Source organism: Cervus elaphus, chromosome 9 (assembly GCF_910594005.1).
Source record: "Cervus elaphus chromosome 9, mCerEla1.1, whole genome shotgun sequence".
NCBI classification, from domain to species: Eukaryota; Metazoa; Chordata; class Mammalia; order Artiodactyla; family Cervidae; genus Cervus; species Cervus elaphus.
In genome coordinates, this window is record NC_057823.1 from 44,468,181 (window position 1) to 44,491,274 (window position 23,094).

The 23,094-nt window shown below is 36.4% G+C and overlaps 1 pseudogene; it reads right to left on the bottom strand.

Annotated features, from left to right (window-relative positions):
• Positions 1-1,999: 1,999 nt before the first annotated feature.
• LOC122701205 lies at positions 2,000-2,096 on the bottom strand (annotated as a pseudogene).
• Between the last annotated feature and the right edge of the window lie 20,998 nt (positions 2,097-23,094).

A 23,094-nucleotide genomic window follows, 5' to 3' on the forward strand; every position in this document is an offset into this window, starting at 1 on the left:
AATTCTTCAGCACTCAGCTTTCTTTATAGTCCAACTCTCACATCCATACATGACCCTGGAAAAACCATATCCTTGACTAGATGGACCTTTGTTAGCAAAGTAATGTCTCTGCTTTTTAATATGCTGTCTAGATTGGTCATAACTTTCCTTCCAAGGAGTAAGCGTCTTTTAATTTCATGGTTGCAATCACCATCTGCAGTGATTCTGGAGCCCAGAAAAATAAAGTCAGCCACTGTTTGTTTCTCCATTTATTTGCCATGAAGTGATGGGACCGGATGCCATGATCTTAGTTTTCTGAATGTTGAGCTTTAAGCCAACTTTTTCACGCTCCTCTTTCACTTTCATCAAGAGGCTCTTTAGTTCTTCTTCACTTTCTGCCATAAGGGTGGTGTTATCTGCATATCTGAGGTTATTGATATTTCTCCTGGCAATCTTCATTCCAGCTTGTGCTTCCTCCAGCCCAGCATTTCTCATGATGTACAACACAGAGATATGGCCAATATTTTGGAATAACCATAAATGGAAAGTAACCTTTCGAGATTGTATTAAAATAACAAAAAAAAATTAAAAGAAATGTTCTTAACTGGAACAGACACCTTGTCTTCCTATCCTCATGACTCAGATCATTGGGTTTTTCCTTTTCAATTTTTATTGGAGTGTAGTTGATTTGCAGTGTTGTGGTTCAGGTCTCCAGCAATATGAATCAGTTATACACATGCATACAGACACCGTTTTTCAGAATCTTTTCCCATATAGGTCATTGCAGAGTATTGGGAAGAGTTCCCTGTGCCATACAGTAGGTCTTTATTATTTATCTATTTATTCCTTGTGGCTCAAAGGGTAAAGCATCTGCCTGCAAGGAGGGAGACCTGGGTTCAATCCCTGGGTTAGGAAGATCCCCTGGAGAAGGAAATAGCAACCCACTCCGGTACTCTTGCCTGGAAAATCCCATGGATGGAGAAGCTTGGGAGGCTACAGTCCATAGGGTCGCAAAGAGTCTGACACGACTGAGCAACTTTACTTTCTTTCACTTTCGGTATATATATGTCAATCCCAGTCTCCCAGTTTATCCCTCTTCCTCTTACCTCCATCATAACCATATTTTTTTTTATATCTGTGACTCTATTTCTGTTTTGTAAATAAGTTCATTTGTACCTTTGTACCAGTTTTTTAGGTTCCACATATAAATATTTTCAAATTATGGTTTTCTCTGGATATATGCCTGGGTAGGATTGAAGGACAATAGAGTAACTTTATTTTTAGCCATTTGAAAAACTGCCATATTATTCTCCTTACTGACTATTCAAGTCTGCGTTCCCACTTTACAGTGTAAGAGGCTTCCTCTTTTCTCCACACCCTCTCTAGAATTATTTGTAGATTTTTTTTAATAGCCATTCTAACCAATGTGAGATGATATCTCATTTTAGTTTTGATTTGGGCAGCAAGGAGATCAAACAAACCAGTGCTAAAGGAAATCAACCCTGAATATTCATTGGAAAGACTGATGCTGAAACTGAAGCTCCAATACTTTGGCCACCTGATGTGAAAAGCTGACTCATTGGAAAAGACCCTGATGCTGGGAAAGATTGAGGGCAGGAGGGAAATGGGGTGACAGAGGATGAGATGGTTGGATGGCATCATCAACTAAATGGACATGAGTTTGAGCAAACTCCAGGAGATAGTGAAGGACAGGGAAGCCTGGCGTGCTGCAGTCCATGGGGTCACAAAGAGTTGGACATGACTGGGCAACTGAACAACAACAATGATCAGAGATGTTGAGCATGTTTTTATTGTGGTTTGTTGTTGTTGTTGTTTTGAAAATGACTTGTCTTCTTTGGAGAAATATCTATTTAGATCTTCCAACCAACATTTGATTGGTTTTTTTAAAATATTGAATTGAATGAGCTCTTTGTATATTTTGGAGATTAATCCCTTGTCAGTTGCTCTGTTTATAAATATCTTTAGAACACTCTGTAACACCATACACACACAAAAGAAAAATGGATTAAAGGCCCAAATGTAAGGTCAAATAATTCAAAACTCTTAGAGGAAAACGGATACTACACTTGATCTTAGCCAAAAGGCCAAGAAGTGATCTTAGAGGAAAACACAGTCAGAACATTCTCTGATATAAATTGCAGCATGATCATTTTTTTGATCCACTGCTGAGGGTAAGAGAATATTTTTCTCATTCTGTGGGTGGTCATTTTCATTTTGTTTAAGGGTTTCCTTTGCTGTGCAGAAGTCTGAAGTTTAAGTACCGTTTGTTTATTTTTGTTTTCAACTTTCTTACTCTCAGCAGTGGATCAAAAAAATGATCTTGCTGTGATTTGTATCAGAGAATGTTCTGCCTATGTTTTCCTCTAAGAGTTTTGAATTATTTGACCTTACATTTGGGTCTTTAATCCATTTTGTGTGTGTGTGTGTGTATGGTGTTACATAGTGTTCTAATTTCATTCTTTTACTTGTAGCTGTCTAGTTTTCCCAGCACCACTTACTAAAGAGGCTGTTTTCTCTGTTGTATAACTTTGCCTCCTTTTTCATAGACTAATTGACCTTAATTAATATGTGTGGATTTATTTCTGGGCTTTCTGTCCTGTTCCATTGACCCATGTGTCTGTTTTTTTATACGTGTATGTGTCATTACTATACTGCTTTGATTACTGTACCTTTGTAGTACAGTACCTTTGTAGTATAGTCTGAAGTCAGGAAGCATGGTTCCTCCAGCTCTGTTCTTCTTTCTCTAGATTGTTTTAGCTATTCAAGGGTTTTGTTTTTCCATATAAATTTTAAAATATTTTGCACATTTCCTATGAAAAACAACTGTTGTGGTAGGGATTGCATTGAATCTGTAGATTGCCTTGTGTAGTATGGCCATTTTAACAATATTGATTCTTCCAATTTAAGAACATGGTATATTTTTCCATCCATTTGTGTCATCTTCAATTTCTCTCATAACCTTTTTATAGCTTCAGGGTACAAGTTTTTTGCCTAGGTAGGTGTATTCCTAGATATTTTATTACTTTTGATGCAGTGGTATAAGAAATTGTGTTCTAATTTCTCTTTGTGATATTTCACTGTTAGTGTATAGATATCCAAGAGATTTCTGTGTACTAATTTTGTATTCTGAAACTACCAAATTCATTCATAAGCTGTCGATTTTTTTGGTGCATCTTTAGGATTTTCTTTGTATAGTATTATGTCATCTGCAAACAGTGACAGTTTCTTTCTTTCCAACTTTAATTCTTTTCATTTCTTCTTCTGACTGTTGTGTCTAAGACTTCCAAAACCATATCAAATTAAACTGGTGACAGTTGACATTCTTTTTCTTTTCTTTTTTTTTTTTTTTTTTTTTTGATGTTAGAGGAAATGCTTTCAGCTTTTCAGCATTGAGTATAACATTAACTATGGGTTTGTCATATATGGTCTTTATTATGTTGGGATAGGTTCTTTCTGTGCCCCACTTTCTGAGGAATTTCTATCATTAAAATATGCTTAGTTTCATCCAAAGCCTTTCTGCATCTATTGTGGTGATCATATAGTTTTTATGCTTCCATTTGTCAGTTTGTCATTGATTTTCAGATATTGAAAAATATTTGCATCCTTATGATAAAATCCCACTTGACTGTGGTGTATGATCCTTTTAATGTATTGTTGGATGCAGTCTGCTATTATTTGTTGAGGAGTTTTGCATTTGCATCGGTGACATTGGCCTTAATTTTCCTTTCTCCTGATATCCTTGTATGATTTTGGGATCAGGGTAATTCTAGTCTCATACAGTGAGTCAAAACAATCGTTTCTTTGCAGCTTTTGAAATGTGAGAATGCTAGCTATTAACTCTTCTCAAAATATTTGGTAGAATTCAACTCTGAAGCCATCTGGTCCTGGACTTTTATTTGTGGGAAGTTTTTAAATTACTGATTCAACTGACTACTAGGTAATGGTTAATTCTTATTTTCTTCCATGTATTATTGGAAGAATTAATATTGTTTAAATGACCATATTATCTAAAGCAATCTACAGGTTTAATGCAATTCCTATCAAAATACCAAAGGCATTTCCCACAAAGGTAGAATAATTTTACAATGTGTATGAAACCACAGAAAATCCCAAATAGCCAAATCAACCTTGAGAAAGAAAGGTGCCCCGAGTATATTGAGGGTTTGCTGTTCTATGATGACTGGGCCCTTTCTTGACATGGTTGACTGCTGGTGCTAGTTGGCCACTGGTAGGTGGGGCTGTATCGTGGGTCCACTAGTGGTTGGAATCAGGTCCTGGGGCAGCTGGGTGTTCAGTGGGTCCAAAGGCATCTGGTCTGATAATGTGTCTGCCTTGCTAGATGCATGGTCTGCTGCATCTCAGGACTGATACCTACCAGCTGGTGTTTGGGGCCATGTCCCAAGACTAATAAATGAAAAGGAAGATCCAAAATGGTGCTTTGCTGCATCAATGTCCTCACGGTGGGGTGAGCTCCCTAAAATATCTGTTTCACCATCTCTGTCCCCCAGGTGAGTCCCAATTGCCTCCTGTCTCTCTAGGACACTCTCCAAGATCAACAAGTGAGATTTGATCCAAGCAAGTTTCAAATTACTATTTCTATTCTTGGTCTCCAAGTATATGAGATATTGTGTACACTCTTAAAGACTGGAGTTTCTGTTTCCCTCAGTCCTTTGGTGCTCCAAAAATAAGTCCACTGGCCTTCAAAGTCAAATATTCTCAGTGCTCATTTTCCCAATACAGGGTCTTCAGGGTAAGGAGCACAAAGTGGGGATCTACTCTTCATTCCTTGTGAAAAACCTCTGAAATTTTAATTATAATCCTCTGTTTTATGGTCACCAATCTTTTGTTGTGGAAGATCTTTTCTGTTGGTCTTCAGGTCATTCATATTGGTAGCTCCTTTGTAATAGTTGTAACTGTAATATCCACTTGGGAGCAAATAAAAACCAACTACACAAACCTACTTCACATGTAAAAGAAAAATAAACCCAGAAGTTCAAAATCCTAATTTGGTTATTTTCTTCATTTAATAAATGCTGTATTTTTTTTTTCCTGCAAATTCTTGGATTTCTATAAACATATTTCTTGATTGGTTAGTTGTTTTTTAAAAAAAAAAAAAAAACAGATTACTAACCTCATGAATCTCCTTAATGAAACTAAATTATGCAATGTATACTTTTGCGTGATGCTCCAATTCTGATCACCATATGACCAAGGGAACACTGAATCATCACTGTGCTACATGCGACACTTTAGATCCAGGGATGTGTGATCCTGAGTAGGCAGGCTAGTAATGGAGGAAAGCATCTGTTACTTTCAAGACAAAGAAATCACAATCATCCCACATTCTTAAGTGCAGAGTTAGAGATTTAAAGCTCTGGGAGTGAGCATACTGGAAAGAGAAGGGAGGAATGGACTAATTTTATTGAAAATCAAGCAGAATAGTCATATAGCAGGTGATATTTGAATCAGGAAATGAGGAACATGAAAGATATTTAATGACTGCTCCTAGCCTGGTATAGCGGAGAAGGCAATGGCACCCCACTCCAGTACTCTTGCCTGGAAAATCCCATGGACGGAGGAGCCTGGTGGGTTGCAGTCCATGGGGTCACTAAGAGTCAGACACGACTGAGCGACTTCACTTTCACTTTTCACTTGCATGCATTGGAGAAGGAAATGGCAACCCACTCCAGTGTTCTTGCCTGGAGAATCCCAGGGACGGGGGAGCCTGGTGGGTTGCTGTCTATGGGGTCACACAGAGTCAGACACGACTGAAGTGACTTAGCAGCAGCAGTAGCCTAGTATCAATTGACATGTGAATTCTTTAGGTCCTTGACAGGTATTCTAATTCTAGTTCTGTATATGAGAAAATAGATGCATGAGCACATTGTCCAACATTCCATGTCTGGCAAGTCAAGATTAAACTCAACTTTTTTGCTTCAAATTCTGTGTTCACACCATGAATAAAAGGTTAGGACAGATGAGAAGGCCATTTTGGGCAAGAACTTTGACTTTCTCAATAGTGGAAGAAGTACTCTGAGAAGGAAAACAGAGATAATTCTATGAAGTTTAAGTGTGAGTATATGAAAGGAATGAAAGAAAGTAGTCAAGATTAAGTCTGGAGTCCAGTTAGATAATTTCCATGCTAAAGAGTTTGACTATAAGGTAGGCATTATTGTTGTTTCTTTTAAATCTTGTGGAAATGGAAGGAACATAATGTCCTAGTAGAAAACCTACTTCCAGCGACTGCATGGATGTTGTATGAGATTGGAAGAGTCTGGGGTATGAAGACCAGTAATGAAGCTATTGAAACAATAAAGGAACAGAGTATGAGACTGTGAATTAAGACAGTGGAATTAGGGATGAACAGTGGAATTGGAATGGGATCAGATCAGTGCTTTTCAAGCTTTGTGGGGAATATGGACCATGTAGGATCTTGATTTGATTCAGTAAATCTGAAGCATGACTTAAGAAAGTTTAGGCTATTTCATTTTGATGAGTGCTGACTAGTTGGCATCTTCTCAATATTGTATAGTGTTTTGACTGAGGTGCTGAGTGTTAAATTTCTTTGACATACAAGAACTGATTTGTAAGTCATAGCTCAGGGGCTGAAATGATTTGGTCTTTTCTCTGTCAACAGGTCTTTATATAGTTCACTCAATCATCATTAAAGAAACTAATATTTCTAAACCAGGAAATACTCTTGAGTCATTGATCTCATTTGGCACATCATATTTTACTTTTGTTCAGTTGTTAACTTTCATAACTCTTAAATGTTTTAAATATTGATTATGCTGCTTATGATCTACTCAGTAGATCATGGGGTTTTATCCATGTAACCTCAAGATATTTCTAGCTTGCAATAAGTTCTTGTTTCCTACATTTAACTTGAGTTATACACAGGTCTTTGAATTCAAGTCATTGCACATTATTATTTAAATTGCATTTCCTTTTGTTTCTAATTGACGCAATGGCTCTCTAAATAATTAATGTTGAAATGCTTTGGACTATTATAATTTACATATTTAAATGAGTTAGTTGCACTCAAATGAACTACTTGATTGAGCTAAAAATTGAAAACACTTCATTGACTGGTTTGTGCTTATTTGCCTTGAAATTATTATCAAAATTTATAATCATCTTGGCTCTCTTTATTCTATTCTTTGTTTGGTTGCAGTGTTAACAGTTCAACTTGAATATACTTAATTAAGATTTTGGAAATGCAAAGTGTTGTGTATCAGGAATGATAATATATGGTCATTTTGTGTGTGAATGGATACATGCATGTTTTTGAAGATGGAGAACTCAGGCATATAATATTTCTGGAGTTGTGGCAAGGTGTACTTCTTTAACAGATTGAATGAGACCTATATGTTTCTTCAGTTTCTTCAATTCTATCATTGATCTAATTTTCCAATAATTTCTATGTAGTTTTATCATCAGTTTCCTACTTCTACCATACTTGTGGAAGTTCACAGATTCATGGTAGAAATTGATTATTATAAAAATGTTTCAAAGCAGGGAAGTACAAGTGAAACCACTAAAAACAGGAGAAAGAAAAAAAAAAAAAAAACTGAGAAATTCCACTGTGGTTCTAGAGCAATTCGAAAGGTGATGCTAAAAGCACCTAAAATGGAGACCATCATTAAATATTTGTGGAGTGAATGAATAATTTGAAAAATAAGGCTTCTTAACATGAGTCTAATTTATTTAGACTGTATTAAAGCTAGTGATTAAAAATGGGCATATCTTCTTTGTTAGTTTGACTCTGTATCTTCAAATTAGAACCTTCCTTGGGGCCCCCAATACTTTGTTTCTAAAACTATAAATCAGAGGATTTAGCAAAGGAGTGAGAACAGGGCCAAGTACAAAGAGGACTTGGTCCAACTTGAGATTATCATAGGAACTAGGCCTCATGTAGACCACCATGGCAGGGCCATAATGAATGCACACTACAGTGAAGTCAAGTTGGTAGGTTCCCAATATGCTACTGGAGAAGAGTGGAAAAATAACTCCAGAAAGAATGAAGAGTCAGAGTCAAAGCAAAAATAACATCCAGTTGTGGATGTGACTGCTGATGGAAGTAAAGTCTGAAGCTGTAAAAAGCAACATTCCATAGGAACCTGGAATGTTAAGTCCATGAATCAAGGCAAATTGGAAATGGTCAAACAGGAGATGGCAAGAGTGAGCATCAACATTTTAGGAATTAGTGAACTAAAATGGACTGGAATGGGTGAATTTAACTCAGATGACCATTATATCTCCTACTGTGGACAAGAATCCCTTAGAAGAAATGGAGTAGCCATCATAGTCAACAAAAGAGTCCAAAATGCAGTACTTGTATGCAATCTCAAAAGTGACAGAATGATCTCTGTTCGTTTCCAAGGCAAACCATTCAATATCACGATAATCCAAGTCTATGCCCCAACCAGTAATGCTAAAGAAGTTGAAGTTGAATAGTTCTATGAAGATGTACAAGACCTTCTAGAACTAAAACCCAAAAAAGATGTCCTCTTCATTACAGGGGCCTGGAATGCAAAAGTTAGGAAGTCAAGAAACACCTGGAGTAACATTCAAATTTGGCCTTGGAGTACAAAACAAAGCAGGTCAAAGGCTAACAGAGTTTTGCCAAGAGAACACACTGATCAAAGCAAATGCTCTCTTCCAAGAGAAGACTCTACAAAAGGACATCACCAGATGGTCAATACTGAAATCAGATTGACTATATTCTTTGCAGGCAAGGATGGAGAAGCTCTATGCAGTCAGCAAAAAAAAAAAAAAGACCAGGAGCTGACTGTGGCTTAGATCATGAACTCCTTATTGCCAAATTCAAATTTAAATTGAAGAAAGTAGGGAAAACCACTAAACCATTCAGGTATGACCTAAATCAAATCCCTAACAATTATACAGTGGAAGTGAGAAATAGATTTAAGGGACTAGATCTGATAGACAGAGTGCCTGATGAACTATGGATGGAGGTTCGTGACCAGGAGACAGGGATCAAGACCATCCCCAAGAAAAATAAATCCAAAAAAGCAAAATGACTGCCTGAGGAGGCCTTACAAATAGCTGTGAAAAGAAGAGAAGAGAAAAGCAAAAGAGAAAAGGAAAGATATACCCATTTGAATGCAGAGTTCCAAAGAATAGCAAGGAGAGATAAGAAAGCCTTCCTCAGCGATCAGTGCAAAGATATAGAGGAAAACAATAGAATGGGAAAGACTAGACATCTCTTCAAGAAAATTAGAGATACCATGGGAACTGTTCATGCAAAGATGGGCTCAATGAAGGACAAAAATGGTATGGACCTAACAGAAGCAGATAATATTAAGAAGAGGTGGTAAGAATACACAGAAGAACTGTACAAAAAAGGTGAATCTCTTTGAGGTTACACTAAAGAGGTTTTTACGTAGCTTTCATTTACAAGTTCATGCCATTCTTATGGCAATCCCATGAAGACTATAGGTTTACAGAGCCATTTCAATTTTAAATATGAGGAATAGTAGATACACAAATTGTGACTCATCCGAGATTACAGCAAGTAAAAGACATGCTTCTACTGAATTGTAATAAATGCAATTAGTGGATCATTTATGGATTCTTAAGTTTCTTGAAATTCCACTCTCTTTTCTTTTCAATTTGGAGTAAATAACCATAATCTTCCTTCAAGCTGTCCTTTCTGGCCATTAGGGGGAAGGCATCTCAAATTGTTGTGATTCTAAATTCTATGTTCATATCTGTTTTCTCCCTACATCTTTACATACTTAGCTATGTTGACTACTAGTTTTATTTTTTTAATCAGAGAAAATAGAATTGCAGTTTTTTTCAGGCCTTTGTCTCATCATCCCAAGTTTTCTAGCATCTAAGCATTAGGGGGAAGGCATCTCAAATTGTTGTGATTCTAAATTCTATGTTCATATCTGTTTTCTCCCTACATCTTTACATACTTAGCTATGTTGACTACTAGTTTTATTTTTTTAATCAGAGAAAACTGAATTGCAGTTTTTTTCAGGCCTTTGTCTCATCATCCCAAGTTTTCTAGCATCTAAGCATTAAGAGGGAAGTGAGAAAGTCTATGTTCATTGCTGTCACCACCTAGAAAGCAAAGAGGAAGGCTCATTAAAGCTGAGAATAAAGCAGATAGATATTCATGCTTTCCTGTTACCACCAACTAGAGAATACTTTTGCCTGATGGTAAGGAAATCACCCCATAAGAGAATTTCAGGAGAGAAAGACTCTGGAGAGCAGAGATGAGAAGCTGCTTCTCAAGTTCAGGTCTGCCAATATCCATTCATAACCTCCTGTGACCATTTGCCTTATGGAACCCATGGGGTTTTCTCTCTCTAGGTAATTCTGCCTATAATTAGTTCAGAAGAATTTGAACACAGTGAGAATTTCTTTTTTACAATTATAGTTAATTGTAAAACTTGAAAAGTCAAAAATAAATCAATAATCATACGCAGTTTGGATCTCAATGTCCTAATAAACTTTGTCTGACCATGTTGTGAGGCATGCCCAGCTCTCTATGTCCCCAGAGCTGAGCAAACTTGTAGTGTGAAAAGTATGGAATTCAGACTTGAAAGAAGGGTGTTTACATAGGGAAAATAATCAAGTGCCCATTTTATCTCTCCAGGATGGGTGAGCCAGAGATTATTGTGATAAATAAAAGACCCAGAGTGTTTGGCAAAGGAAGCTTCAATTTAGATTCATTTTGCATAATGGAGGAAACATGAGCTTTACCTCAGTTTAGTGGAGGAAATATTCCCCTAGACTTTAATTAATACGTCCTTGGGGAATTAGAATTGAATACTTGTAAAACATCTCTAAAGAGAATGAGCAGGAGGCAGGCTCAGGATGGGTGGCAGGGACACGAATACCTGTAGCTGATTCATATTGATATATGGCAAAAAAAACCATCACAATATTGTGATTATTCTCCAATTAAAATTAATTAATTAATTAAAAAACAAGAATTGGCTACTCTTAGAAACTTTTTCCTCTGTCTCCCTTGAATCACATTTCTCAGGCTTTATGGGTATTGAATTTCCTTACAATTGAGAATTCATCTTATAGTTATTTACATAATCAAATCTCCCCTTAAAGGACTCCTTTGATTTTAATTTTATTGGTTAGAGACAAGATCATTTATGCTTTGAAATCTTACCCACGAATTTGATCATAATATAAACTACTTAACTCTTTTCTGTAGAATGTCAACACACACAATATATGCCTGACCCAACTGTTAATCTATTAAATATGAGCTAATGTTTCAAGGGTCTATGGCAGATACTCAGCACAACGCTGAGATGTATATTTTACAATCACGTCTTATGCCTTCCTAATGAACAGGACAATTTTTTATGCTAGATTTCCCTTTCTTCTCACTTCAAATAATTTCATTAATAACTCAAAATGAGCAAATATTCAAAGGATAGTTTGAAAGATTAAAATATGGGATTGGTAGGGGAAAGAGTTGGGGCAAAAAGATCAACTGAATCTTCCAGAATGAATAATAGGAGGAGAGGAATTTAAGAGAGGTATATTCTCATGAATGCAACATATAAGCATTTTTCCCCCAATCTACATTGGTGCAATATTATGAGAAACAATTTAAAGAGACGGGTGTTATTGGGGCTAAGAAAGGCCAAAGTAGTGCTGAATTTATATCATCTTGCCTTTACTCTTGAGCGGGTGAAAGCCCAGTCCTGTGACCCATTAAAGGTTTCATTTATCTTTATCATTAAACACAAATACTGTTTTTCAAGCCTGATGAGAAACTTGTTAAAATTTGGTAATTGATTGAAAAACAAATTACTGGATAGGGACTTAAATACAGAGATTTCCTCTTTTAGGTCATTTGTGTGTGTGTGTTTAGTTTTTAATTTTTATATTACATTGCAGTATCATTGATTAAAAATAATGTGTTAGTTTCAGGCATACAGCAAAGTGATTCATTTATATGTATATTAAATATATTAGGAGATTTGGATTGATATATATACACCACTCTATTTAAAATAGATAACCAATAAGGGCCTACTATACAGCACAGGGAACTCTGTTCAGCATTCTATAATAATCTAAATGGGAAAATGATTTTTAAATGTATTTATTTTAATTGGAGGATAGTTACAATTTGTGATGGTTTTTGCCACACATCAACATGAATCAGCCACAGGTATACATGTATCCCCCACATCCTGAAACCCCCTTCCCACTTTCTTCCCCACTCCATCCCTCTATGTTGTCACAGAGCACTGGCTTTGTGTTCCCTACATCATACATCAAACACCCACATCCCATCTATTTTATTTATGGTAATGTATATGTTTCAATGCTATTCTCTTATATCATCCCACCCACTCCTTCTCCCACTGTGTCCAAAAATTTTTCTTTATGTCTGTCTCTCTTTTGCTGCCCTCCCCGTAGGATCGTCAGTACCATCTTTCTAGATTCCATATGTGTGTGTGTTAATATATAATATTTGTCTTTTTCTGACTTACTTCACCCTGTATAATAGGCACGAGGTTCAACCATCTCATTAGAACTGACTCAAAAGAATTCTATTTTATAGCTGAGTAATATTACATTGTGTGTATATATACGTATACCACAACTTCCATATCCATTCACCTTCTGATGGATATCCAGGTTGCCTCCATGTACTAGCTATTGTAAATAGTCCTGCAATAAACATTGGAGTAGATGTGAATTTTTTTTTTTTTTTTTTTTTTTTTTTTTTTTTTAAATTTTTTTATTAGTTGGAGGCTAATTACTTCACAACATTTCAGTGGGTTTTGTCATACATTGATATGAATCAGCCATAGATTTACACTTATTCCCCATCCCGATCCCCCCTCCCACCTCCCTCTTCACCCGACTTCTCTGGGTCTTCCCAGTGCACCAGGCCCGAGCACTTGTCTCATGCATCCCACCTGGGCTGGTGATCTGTTTCACCATAGATAGTATACATGCTGTTCTTTTGAAACATCCCACCCTCACATTCTCCCACAGAGTTCAAAAGTCTGTTCTGTATTTCTGTGTCTCTTTTTCTGTTTTGCATATAGGGTTATCATTACCATCTTTCTAAATTCCATATATATGTGTTAGTATGCTGTAATGTTCTTTATCTTTCTGGCTTACTTCACTCTGTATAAGGGGCTCCAGTTTCATCCATCTCATTAGGACTGATTCAAATGAATTCTTTTTGACAGCTGAGTAATATTCCATGGTGTATATGTACCACAGCTTCCTTATCCATTCATCTGCTGATGGGCATCTAGGTTGCTTCCATGTCCTGGCTATTATAAACAGTGCTGCAATGAACATTGGGGTGCACGTGTCTCTTTCAGATCTGGTTTCCTCAGTGTGTATGCCCAAAAGTGGGATTGCTGGGTCATATGGCAGTTCTATTTCCAGTTTTTTAAGGAATCTCCACACTGTTTTCCATAGTGGCTGTACTAGTTTGCATTCCCACCAACAGTGTAAGAGGGTTCCCTTTTCTCCACACCCTCTCCAGCATTTATTGCTTGTAGTCTTTTGGATAGCAGCCATCCTGACTGGCGTGTAATGGTACCTCATTGTGGTTTTGATTTGCATTTCTCTAATAATGAGTGATGTTGAGCACCTTTTCATGTGTTTGTTAGCCATCTGTGAATTTTTTTAATTCTGGTTTCCCCAGGGTATTTGCCCAGTATTGGGATTGCTGGGTTGTTTGGTGATTTTATTCCTAGTGTTTTAAGGAATCTCCATACTTTTATCCATACTTTTATCAGTTTGCATTTCAATCAACAGTGTAAGAGGGTTCCCTTTTCTCCATACCCTCTCCACAGTTCTATACACAGAAAACACTAAAGATGCCACCATAAAATTACTACAGCTAATCAATGAATATAGTTGTCCCTAAATTATACAGAATATATATAATATAATATATGGAAATCCTTTGCATTCCTATACACTAACAATGAAAAATCAGAAAGAAAGATTAAGGAAATGATCCCATTCACCACTGAAACAAAAAGAATAAAATACTTGGGAATAAATTTACCTAAAGAGGCAAAAGACCTGTATGCAGGAAATTGTAAGACACTGATGAAATAAATCAAAGATGACACAAACAGATGAGAGATATACCATGTTCTTGGACTGGAAGAATCAATATATTGAAAATGTAAATAACCCAAAGCAATCTATAGATTTGATACAATCCTTATGAAACTACCAGTGGTATTTCTCACAGAACTAGAACAAATAATTTCAGTTTGTATGGAAACACAAAAGAACCTGAACTGTCAAAGCAATCTTGAGAAAGAAGAATGGAACTGGAAGAATCAACCTCCCTGACTTCAGACTACACTACAAAGCTACAACCATCAAGACAGTATGGTACTGGTACAAAAAAAACATAAATATAAACTAATGGAACAAAATAGAAAGCCTGGAGATAAATCCATTCACTTATGGACACCTTTTCTCTGATAAAGGAGGCAAAACATACAATGGAGAGAAGAGAGTCTCTTCAACAAGTAGTTCTGGGAAAACTGATCAACTCTGTGTAAAAGAATGAAATTAAAACACTTTCAAACACCATACACAAAAATAAACTCAAAATGGATTAAGACCTAAATGTAAGACCAATAATTATAAAACTCTTAGAGAAAAACATAGAACACTCTGACAAAAATCACAGCAAGACCTTCTACAACCCACCTCCCAGAATAATGGAAATTAAAACAAAAATAAACAAATGGGACCTAATTAAACTTAAAAACTTTTGTGCAATGAAGAAAACTATTAACAAGGTGAAAAGACAATCCTCAGAATGGGAGAAAATAATAACAAATCAAACAACTGACAAAGAATTAATCTGAAAAATATACAAGCAGCTCATGCAGCTCAATATCAGAAAAAGAAACAACACAATCAAAAAGTGGGCAGAAGTCCTAAACAGGCATATCTCCAAAGAAGACATACAGATGGTTAACAAACACATGAAAAGATGTTCAACAATTCTCATTTTTAAAGAAATGCAAATTCAAACCACAGTGAGGTGTCATCCCACACCAGTCAGGATGACCATCAAAAAAGTCTACAACAAATGCTAGGCCATCTGTTTTGAGAGAACTGTTAAATTTTTATATTAAACAGATTGAGTATTAAATAGACTTACTTCAATGGAATCTTCAACTTAATGTGAGCCACATTTCTGATTATGGGAAACACATTCTCTGTTCTCTGCCGTTAGTAATACAGCTGTGTAAAAGTAAGAGGATTGTTCATGGTGTAAATTTCTTAAGTTGTGTGAAAGCTAGAAGCCCCCATACTGATCCTTCCAGATAACTTAGTTTTTGGTAAGGAAATCATCCATTCACTCATTTATCAAAGGAAAATTTCTTATGTGTCTACTCTGTATCAATTCTTATGTGTCTACTCTGTATCAAATGTGGTGCTACAAAATTGATATAAAGCAATAAAAGGTTCAGATGGTTAATATCCAAGAATATTAAATGAATCTACACTAGGGATAAAGGAAGATATATTAATAATTACAATAAAATATAATACCCTATTGATTGAGCCAGAAACCCATAAAATTTTCTATGAAAAAACAGAGTGCTCAGCAAAATTATCTAAGCTATAATTAAGGTGAGATGTAATCTAGGTAAAATTTCCATAGGAAGATCCTAGGATGTCTTTTCTAGGTGTTGAAAGATGGGTAATTATTCCAGCTGAGGCAGAGAAGCAATTAGTGAATGAATAGAGTGGGCATTCAAGCAATAGAGAACTTATCAAAAATCATTCATCAATCAAGTATCAGTAAGGTGCCAGCATGAAACGATGGCACATTCAAGTTAAAATAAGTTAGGAGGGTATTAGTACAGGAAATGCTTAGAAATGTGGAAATATGAGGACACCCTATAGGAAAACTACAATGGATATGGCAGTATATCAAGGTCCAAAAGTGCAAAGAGAATAAAAGATGGCTGCAATCTGAAGATCAGAGTCAAGTCGAAATGATGTTTCAAAAGGAGCAGTGGCCTCTGTGGGAAGAGACGTTGAAGTGTAGAGGTTTTGACTGAATCTGAAGTTATTTTTATCATCTTTGAATAGACTATTATAACTAAATGTACTTTAGGTAAACCTTATGGCAACCACAAAGGAAAGCCTAGTAGATCCACAGGAGTAAGAAAAGAAATTTTTTAAAGTACCATTACAAAAGTCAACTAATCACAAAGGAAAACAGCAAGAAGGGAAAGAACAGAACTACAAAACAATCAGAAATAATTAACAAAATGCTAATTATAAGTTCTGACCAATGAACAATTACATTTCCAAACAAAAGACACAAAGTAACTGAATAGATTAAAGAAGAAAGCAAGAACCAACAATATGCCTCATAAAAGAGATTTATTTTATTAAGAGCATACACAAACTGTAAGTGAAGGGATGAGAAATGATATTCCATTAAATGATAACCAAAAGAGAGAGAGCAGAGGTGATATTACTTAAAGCACATAAAATAGACTTTCAGTAAATTTGTCACTAGAGACAAAGAAGGTCCCTATATGCTGACAAATGGGTCAGTTCATCAAGTGAATATAAAAATAGTAAATAAATATCATCCAACACTGGAGCATGTAAATACATACAGCAAATATTATTCATAAATTGTAGCAATATTTTTGGATCTGCCTCCTAAAACAGAAGTAAAAGCAAAAATAAACAAATGGAACCCAGTTAAACTTAAAAATTTTATACAGCAAAGGAAGTTATCAACAAAACGGAAAGAGAAATAAGTGGTTAATATATAAAATATATAAACAACTCATGGCAACATCAAAAAACCAAAAAACCCAATTAAAAAATAGCCAGGAGACCTGAATAGACATTTTTCCAAAGCAAACATGCAGAGAGCCAACAGGCACATGAAAAGATGCTCAACAATGTTAATCATCAGGGAAATGAAAATCAAAAACAAAATGAGCTATCATCGCACATCTGTCAGAATGGCTATCATCAAAACAAACACAAATAACAAACGTTGATGAGGATGTGAAGAGAAGAGAACCTTCATACAGTGTTGGTGGGAATATAAATTGGAGCAGCCACCGTGGAAAACGGTAAGAAGTTTTCTCAAAAAAAAACTAAAAATGGAGCTACCATATAACCCAGCAATTCCCAGCATTATATACCACTCTTGAAATATACCAAAGAAAACAAAAACAGTAATTCTAAAAGATACACACATCCTAATGTTCATGGTAGCATTGTTTACAATTGAAAAGATATGGAAACAACCGAAGGGTCCATCAATAGATGAAGCAGATGAATGAATAAAGTGAAATGGTGTATATACCCACACACACACATACATATGGGCTTCCCTGGTAACTCAGCCGGTAAAGGATCCGCCTACAATGCAGGAGACCCCGGTTCGACTCCTGGGTCTGGAAGATCCCCTGGAGAAAGGATAAACTACCCACTCCAGTATTCAGGGGCTTCCCTGGTGGCTCAGATGGTAAAGAATCCACCAGCAATGAGGGAGACCTGGGTTTGATCCCTGAGTTGGGAAGATCTCATGGAGGAAGGCAAGGCAACCCACTCCAGTATTCTTGCCTGGAGAATCCTATGGACAGAGGGGCCTTGTGGGCTACAATCCACAGGGTTACAAAGAGTCAGACATGGCTGAAGTGATTTAGCACACATGCACAACAGTGAGAATAATTATTTTCAATAAGAGACTCCCACAGTGTTTATTTGTTATGACTGACTGTGGAATAAGGATATGCCTCAGTGACAATTGGGATATAAGAAACCCAAGATTTCATTTTGAGCTCCCTAGTTCTGAGATGTTTCATGTACCTGTTAATGCTACCTGATTCAAGTTAAAAAGTGCATTCTGTGTGACACTTATATGAAGATAATTGGAGTTTGACCTGGTCTGTCTGAACTCATTGCTTTGAGGCAGACATTGGCTGTGATGCATATCTTATTTTAATATGTGTACAGGACTGTATTTTTTATCTTCAGTAAACAATGGATTTGAAAGCATTTACATTTTATTTTATGAGACTTCTTGAGTGAGAGTGGTGAAATTGAGGAGGTATTTTAAGTAAACAGCGCTGAAACAACTGGATATCCATATAAAAAAAGTGAACATCCATCCATATGTGTACCCTATACAAAAAGTAACAAAATGGATCATAGACATGAAATCTAGAACTAAAACTTCTAAGACAAAACACAGGATAACACGTTTGTGGTCTTGAGTTTGGCAAAGATCTTTCAGTTATAATATTAAAAGCTTGATCCATAAAAGAACAAGTAAGTAAATTAAACAAGTAAGTAAATTATACTTCACCAAAATTAAAAATTTCTGCTCTTCAGAAATCACATATTGATCCAGTCATTTTACTCCTGTGTATTTATCCAAGTGAAATGAAACCATATAATTGACAAAATACATTTTTATTATACCGACTGACAATTTTTTTAGGCAAAAAAAATTAATTTCTCTAAAAGCTAATTTCACAGCTTTAGTTTTAATAGCCGCTAACTGGAAACAACCCATATGTCCATCAATAGATGGATAAATAACCAAATTGTGGTATATTTTCAGTTCAGTCTCTCACTCATGTCTGACTCTTTGAGACCCCATGGACTGCAACACACCAGACCTCCCTGTCCATCACCAACTCCCGGAGTTTCAAACTCATGCCCATTGAGTCAGTGATGCCATCCAACCATCTCATCCTCTATTGTCCCCTTCTCTTCCCACCTCCAATCTTTCCAAGCATCACGGTCTTTTCAAATGAGTCAGTTCTTTGCATCAGGTGGCCACAATACTGGAGTTTCAGCTTCAGCATTAGTCCTTTTAATGAATATTCAGTACTGATTTCCTTTTAGATGGACTGCTATATTTTACCATGGCACTATCTTGATTGCTGTGATGCTTTAATAGGGTAAACATGTCAAACTTAGCCAGTTATACATTTTAAATGTGTATAATTTATAGTATAGGAATTATAACTCAATAAAGCTGTTAAAGCCATATAAAATTTTTTCTGATCTGATACAGCAGTTTTTTGTTGTTGTTGAGTAGTTACTCTCATGGCAGCATTAGTTTCAAGGATTATATCACAAATAGAGAGAGTAAAGTGGATTTAAAGGGAAAGACTGGGGAGAACCAAGATGGCAGAGGAGTAGGTGGATATTGAGTGCATGATCTCTGTCCACAAATGCATTGGGAATACATCTACGAATACACAGTTTTCACAGATCATTGGAAGAATACTAGCAGGAGTCCTTAACCAACAGAAAGAATTATGTGGCTTGACACATGACTGGGTATGGCAAAAGAAAGAAGGGAGGTGGAGGAACAGAGCAAAATCAGGAGAGGACCTGCAGTGGGGGTGGGAAAACTGAAGCAGGAGACAGACTCCTACATCCAGGGAAATCTGTTGGAACAGAAGGGAAGCACTTGAGGCTGTTGAAGGAGGGTGAAGCAGCTGATCTGTGAGAGTCTGAAAAGAGTGAAAACCACAAAATCAGTTCTGCAGCTGTATGTATCCCAGACTGAGACACAGGTCCACAGGTGTGCACCAAGGCTGGGGGCTAGAATCTCAGGTAGAAGACAGCTAGCTGTTGACTGATGGGATTTGGCATGAGGAATGGGAGGGAGGAAATTCACAATAGGGAATGTCTTTTGGAGAAAAACTGGGTACCCATGAAAGCAAGGAGCTACTGCTGAGTTGTGTACAGGACTAGAGCCACTACTATAGACCTTCTCTCCCTGCTTGGCAGTGCTATCAGTTGAGCAATAGAGGCACCAGTCAGGGCTGCCCTTTGAGTGTTTGCTGCTGGAGGCAAGAAAAGGCTCCTAGTAGAGCCATATCTCTTATGCCCTTGGCTGCCATATTCTCTGCACACCTTGTGTTGCCAAGATCCCTGCAATCCAAGCAGTCATGCCACCTCTATTCATTGTCCTCACTAGGGCAGACCCAAGTCCTCCAGGGACACCTCAGGAGCATACTCCTGTGGCTGGCTCACACACAGAGGTGAGAATAAAACCACAACTGGGCTTTAGGGGTGGAGCAACTAAGAAAGGAGAATTGAAAACCTATCAGCTGCGCAAGGTGCAGATGAAATCCACACAGTCAACTAGTTAGACTGTGTGTCTATGGAATATGTAAAAGGACAATGAGTGTTTTCACATAAGAAAACACTCTAGGTCTGGCAGCTGCAGACATTGGAGGCAAGTAAACATATGAGCAGGGCCAGACTAGAGTCTGAGCTGCCCCACAGTAGGTCCAGAGACCAGCCCTCCCCAGAACTGAAGGGCTTCCTAAGAAGGTGGAGGAAGGCTGTGTCTGAAACCGGGATCAAGAACACTGATAACTGAGAACCTATGAGAACAGAATTATTTTAATAATACTTTTATTTAATTCATATATTTCTACTTCTACTGTTTGCTGTTTTGTCTTTTCTGATCTTGCTTGTTTGTGTATATATATATAAATATAAATATATATATATATATATTTACTTCTATTTTAACTTTGCTCTTCTGTTTTTTCTCTCATTTTCTTTGCAATTTTTGTCTGTTTGTCCTATTTTTGTCTGTTTGTCCTATTTGCTTTATTTCTCACTTGGCGCTCTCTTTTGGTTGTTGTTTGTTTGTTTGTCTTTCTCTCTTTTGTGTTTTAGTTAGTTGTTTTTAACTGGTTAACTTTATTTTTTTATTTCTTTTGTTCATTAAATTGCTCTCTTATAGTTTGTTTTCTTTGGTCTCAAGTACAACCTTGAGAACTTTGTTTTTCTTTTTTTCAACCACACTTTTAATTTCATTTATATACTTCTAACTCCATTTTGGCTCATTGAAGTGCTTTTTTTTTCTGTCTTGTTTCTTTGTTTTTCTCATTGTTCTTATCCTGCTGTAGTCATCCTTTAACACATACAAATCTTTTTTTTTTTTTTTTTTGAAATGGCAAAGCATGATTAAACATGTTTAATAGGAAGTACAAATCTTAAAATGGTTAAAGCTACCAAGATATGTTAATGATTGACATCCATGCTATATATCTATTATTCATATACATATGTATCTAAGGCTTATAACACATACAAATCTTATTACGTCTATTTAACTTTGCTTTTCTGTTATTTTCCTCTTACCTTTTCTTCCTCTTCTTTCTTTCTTTTCTTTTTTTAACCATGTTTGTTAGTTTGCTTTGTTTTCTTTGCTTTATTCACCAGTTGGCACTCTGATTTGGTTTGGCTTCCTGGATTATATTTTAGCTAACTTTGTTTTTAATTGGTCAATATAATTTTTATTTCCTTTGCCTACCAGATCAATCTAGTGTATTTTTTTTCTTTGGACTGTTTTGGCTTTGTTTATGCGTATGTGTGTGGGGGTAGGCTCCATTGTTTTTGTTATTATTAGTCCCATTTTCCACTTACCATTCCTCTGGGTTCAACTTTTATCTTTTGTTATGCTTTTTGTTTGTTTGTTTTGTATACTTTAATACTACACATTTGTATACTATACATAACTATAATACATACATATACATACTATACATACATACATATAATATATACTATACATACATACTATGTATACTATGTATACATACATACATATACATACATATAATACACACTGTCAGTTCAGTTCAGTTCAGTCGCTCAGTCGTGTCCGACTCTTTGCGACCCCATGAATCGCAGCATGCCAGGCCTCCCCATCCATCACCAACTCCCAGAGTTTACTCAAACTCATGACCATCGAGTCAGTGACGCCATCCAGCCATCTCATCCTCTGTCGTCCCCTTCTCCTCCTGCCCCCAATCCCTCCTAATATCATGGTCTTTTCCAATGAGTCAACTCTTTGCATGAGGTGGCCAAAGTATTGGAGTTTCATACTATACATACATACATATAATACTATACATTTGTATACCTTTAATACTATAACAAGTAACATGTGGAGTCTTCATTCCCTGCCCAGGGATCAGTCCTAAGCCTTTGGAGTGGGACTGCTGAGTCCAGGACCCTAGACTGCCAAAGAACTCTTAGTCCAGGGGAGTACTAATTAGTGAGAACTCCCAGAAAGGCTCTACTTAAATGCAAGACCCAGCATCACCCAGCTGCTGACAGCACCCTGTACAGGATGCCTCACCCAACTAGCAAGCAAGAGAAAAATACAGATTCAATCAACAGCAGACAAGATTACCAGAGATACCCCAAAACATACCATCTCAAACAACCCTACTCATCAGAGGGAAAAAATGAAAACTCACCTCTGCCCTTCAGAATGCAGGCACAAGTCACTCCCAACATGAAGCCTAAACAAAAAACTGGACCAACCTTATGCATTGAGGATAGAAAGCAAAAGGAAGAAATAATATGACCCTAAAGCCTAGGAAAAGGAGACCTCAAATATATTAGCTTAGAAAAAAGTGATGAAAAGACAGAGAATACTGCACAAATGAAGGAATGAGGCAGAAACTCACAAGACCGAATAAATGAAGAGGAAATAGGCAAGTTAGCTGAAAAGGAATTCAGAGTAATGATAGCAAAGATGATCCAATACCTTGAAAATAAAATGGAGAAAATGCAAGAATCAGTTGGGTCACAAATGAAGCTTCAGTAAATTTAAGAAAATTGAAAACATATGAAGCACCTTTTCTGACCACAGCACTATAGGACAGATATCAGTTACAGGGGGAAAGACTGTAAAAACATAAACACCTAGAGATTATACAATACATTTCTATTTTTTTCTTTTTTTTTTAATTTTATTTACAATACATTTCTAAACAATGAAGAGATTACTGAAGAAATAAAAAAGGAAATAAAAATTCCTCGAAACAGATGACAATGAAAACACGATAACCCAAAACCTATGTGGAGCAGCAAAAGCAGTTCTAAGAGGGAAATTTATAGCAATACAATCCTACCTGAAGAAACAAGAAAGGCATCAAATAGACAACCTAAATTTATGCCTAAAACTACAAGAAAAAGAACAAAAGAACCATAGAGTTAGTAGAAGGAAAGAAATCATAAAGATCAGAGCAGAAATAAATGAAAAAGAAA